Source organism: Nanorana parkeri, unplaced genomic scaffold, assembly GCF_000935625.1.
Source record: "Nanorana parkeri isolate BGI_ZX_2015 unplaced genomic scaffold, ASM93562v1 scaffold137, whole genome shotgun sequence".
Taxonomy (NCBI): Eukaryota; Metazoa; Chordata; class Amphibia; order Anura; family Dicroglossidae; genus Nanorana; species Nanorana parkeri.
This window is the reverse complement of record NW_017306405.1, coordinates 1,447,075-1,451,089: the sequence shown is the minus strand read 5'-3', so window position 1 is coordinate 1,451,089 and position 4,015 is coordinate 1,447,075. Positions and strand designations below refer to the sequence as shown.

Genomic DNA, 4,015 nt, shown 5'->3' with positions numbered 1-4,015 from the left:
ATCTCCTAATATCTGATCGCCGTCTGCTGAACATGACAAATTTTGCTTAATTTAATTGCAACATTATCTAAACATGCGCAAAAGTTTGTTAGTTATTAACAATTTGCAATTTGTACCATGAAACTCATACTAGATGATTTAGTCACTTATGATGAACAATAGAATATTGTGCCAAACATGTATAAGAATTGTTTGAAATTCGTGACTCATATCAAATTAAGAATATGAGCTCCAGTTGTAAACTGTCAGCAAATATCTTTAGTAAATGCAGAGCCTATATAAATATCATGTTTGTTCTACAAATTTTCATTTTGATCTTTATGTCTGTATCTTTGGTACAGAAAACATTACTGAAATCACCTGTTAATGAATTATGTTATCCCTATTTTCACTGTTGCAAATGCGTTTTAAAATCAGATTATGTAATGCAATCATGTAAAAAAATGGGGGAAAAAATAAAGACCGATTAAGACATTACAAGACTATCTTAAATTCAGATAAGTTAAATCACATCACCAAAACATGTGCAAACGTTTGTAATTCCTGCTACAGAATAAAGATTTACGCTACTAAGCTAAAAACGTGCAGGGATATGATTCCACTATGTGTTAAGAAAACTTCTTATGTTTTGTACCCTTTCCCAAATTACATGTGTTGTTGATTTTTTTATGTTGTTGATTTTATTTTTTTACATTTACCAAACTGGAAAAAAATGTAAATGTGTCAAAAGGTGGGACACCCTGTCAGTCAGTACTTAGCAGTATCCTCTTTGCAGAATTGCAGCTCCAGAAGTTTTTTTGCTGTAGCCTGCTGCGGTTGCTTTTGGTTCTGAAATATTCCAGATCACATATATTCTTAGTTTAGCCTGCTTGCACTGAATATTTGACGTAAACATACAGATTAACAGTAAATTACAATAATAAAATAGAGTAAATACATAGTAACTGCAGATTAGAATTTGCTATAATAAGTTGGTTTCTTCGTTGCAGAGTTTTTACATTTTTAACTTTGAAAATCAACAATACATCTGATTTTAACTAGGGTCCCTGGACCTTTGCATATGATGGTAAATAATGTGAACCAGGGTCCCTGAACCTTTGCGTATGATGGCAAATAATGTGGCCCTGGGTCCCTGAAGTTTTGCGTATGATGAAAAATAATGTGAAAAATACTAATACTAAAAAATAGCACAATGAGAGAAACTTAATTTAAAAAAATTAAAAATGGTTTGGATATATTGACATACTATAGAAATAATAGTGATTGTTCTTTAAGTAGCATTATTTGTGCTTATGTTAGAAAACAAAGGGAGGATTACAGCTTCAGCTGCCACTTCGGAAAGTGATATTCATTCTGTATATGAAATGGAAAGTATTACATGTTGTACTGAAGTTTGGTAGAGTGCTATATGTTGCCATAGCATGTCAGCTGCAGATTTGTGCTCTTGAAACTGTCTCTCAACTTAAGCAATAGTCCCAACACTCTTGAAGGAAGAGCTGAGTTCTGAAGCAAAAGCACTTGCAGAAGAATGAAAACAACGCTGAAACTGTAGACAGAATTTATACAGAACCATGAAGTCACAGTTCACTAATGGAGGTTGCCATCGGAAAAAAAAATGCATCTGAAAACACGGTTACGCTACGAACCAGGTGGCATAAATCACATTTCCCGTAACCTGGGCTAACAAGCTCTGATGCTGGCTTGACCCTAGTCAGTGCAGCTTATGGATAACTTTGGTGTGTTTAGCTGCTCTCCTTGAATGTTTTTCAACAATCATTCCTTTCTTCTTTGTATGTGGTCTCTGGTCTTTATCAGAGTTTCACGAAGCTGAAAAGGCTTAGCTAAAGAACCTTACATTTTACACTTAGGTCGCTCCCACCTCCAGATGCCACCTGGTCCTGGTTTCATTTTTTCTGAGATTTCAAAAGAAAAAAAATGCTGCATTCCAGTTTTCTCCCGTATAGACACTAAACTGTAAACTAATTTAGTGTGAAGTCAACTCTTGGCTAAAAAAACGCCCCCAGTGCAGGTCATCAGAGTGGATGTTATTGCCCTCTAGTGCCCCAGTGGAGACTCACTTTTAACTGATTGACTTGTATGAAAATCATGATAAAAAATCTGCTGTGTGGAATAGTAAACATCTTGCATAACGGTGACAATACAGTAATAAAAACAAATCCACAATCTCTCTCCCATCTGATTCCTTCCATCACTTAACATATCTACAGCAGAACTATAGTAGTAAGAACTCCTTTATCCTTTTTATTAAAGGACATTTGTACCCCATTCACACCATACTACACTGCTGCAATGTGATTTATTGTACGATGAGGTGTGCTGCATTACCACAGCCCATTCATTTTGAATCGGCCCTAACCCATGTAAAAGAAAGCAGCTTGGTGTAAATAATCTGATTAGCAATAATTAATGTTTTAAAAATATTCTATTTATAATTTGAATTTGTATATATGCATAGGGACAGCCATGTTTCCTAACTGTATATACAAGCTCGGGTTCCTTGCCTTCCAGTGCATATACAGTGCTTGTGCTACCAAATGCAAGTCTATGGGGGGAATTTATCAAAACTGGAGCAAACTAAATCCAGAGCAGTTACTCATGGCAACCAATCAACATCTCTCTTCAGTTTGCCCAGGTAAGATTTGAAAATGAGAGAGACATACTAATTGGCCGCAGTGCAAATCTGCTCCAGTTTTGATAAATCCCCCCCTATGAGTCAGTTGACTCATTGCAAACAACACACTCCATATCACAGCTGATATTTTAGGGAGTTATTCACAAAGCTGCCAAAGGCAGTCAAGTGAATAACCGAGCCGTAGTGAAGTGAGCTGAACAACGTTTGGCTATTCACTACGGCACAGTATGGCTGATTTCTTCTAGCAGGTCCCGGCCCATGAATGACAACTGGGTGATGTCACGGCCGGCTCTGCCCAGTTGTTATTGTTTAATGACAGTTCAGCATCCACAGGTCATTTGGGGACGCTGATCTGTCATTACAACTGGGCGGAGCCAGCTGTGAGTTCACAGGTGGTTCTGCCCAGCTGTCATTTGCGGGGCGAAAGGCCGGCCTTCGGGAGGCCGTTTGCCCCACTTCGGCTGACACTTCGGCCAGTAGAGCCGAAGCAAATGCCTTCGGCTCGGCCGCCTTCGGCTGCTGTACAGTTTGGCTCGGCTTGTGAATAGCCCCCTTAATATCAATTTAATCAAAATGACTGCAATGATAGCTTCCTTTGGCTAATCTAGCAATATCTACAGTTGAAGTAGTTCTAAAGTCACAGCATATACTATCCTGTTATAACATCAGCATTGTAATAGGAATACATACTAGAGTTGTTTTTGATAATGCAATCAAAGCTTACTTGAAAAAAATCCCTTTTATGTAGTGAGTATTGCCATTCGTCTGCCCATCACTTTCACTTCTTGGAGTTCGATTTGCTTTGCGTCTCTTTTCCTGCTGCTTGATGTGATGCAATCTTGATTTCTCAAGACTACATAGCCTACAATTCATTGCTTCCATCAGGCAATGATAAAGTTATATTGTTCAGATCTTTAGTTACAGTTCAGAAGGCAGGCTCTGTGAGAGCTGTGACACAAGATGTGCATATTCACAAGGCTGAGTGAAACTATCAGTGCATTGAGGAAGTACATCCTATGGGCATCTTCAATAAGTACGTTTACACACTTCTACATGGATATGGTTATTAGGAGTGGTATAGAACTTTTGGAAATTCAATATAGAAATACACATTTATTTTTAGTTTTTGACCATAGATACCCTTTAGTACAATAGCAAATTTATGGAAGGACAAGATTCCTAAAATTTAAAAGTTGTATGAAAATGGTTTTTGGGTAAATACTACAATAACGCGAAATATGCACTTACTGCACACACATATTTTACCTTTACATTTTAAGAACCTCCGTGGTAAGTTTTCATTCCTAGTGTTTCATGTATTGGTTATAGCGGTTGTACATCTGCTGTTCGGTCATATTTCAC

At 37.4% G+C, this 4,015-nt stretch overlaps 1 protein-coding gene and 1 long non-coding RNA gene across 2 annotated transcripts in view; one reads left to right on the top strand and one right to left on the bottom strand.

Annotated features, from left to right (window-relative positions):
- The window catches only part of CNPY1 (canopy FGF signaling regulator 1), an 83,878-nt gene that overhangs the window by 27,468 nt on the left and 52,395 nt on the right, over positions 1–4,015 (bottom strand). The gene's annotated exons all lie outside the window — the stretch shown is intronic.
- LOC108785018 overlaps positions 1–4,015 on the top strand; it is a 23,803-nt gene that overhangs the window by 12,343 nt on the left and 7,445 nt on the right. The window contains exon 3 of the long non-coding RNA XR_001941107.1: positions 807–815. This is a non-coding gene — a long non-coding RNA (uncharacterized LOC108785018). The remainder of the gene's footprint in view (positions 1–806; positions 816–4,015) is intronic.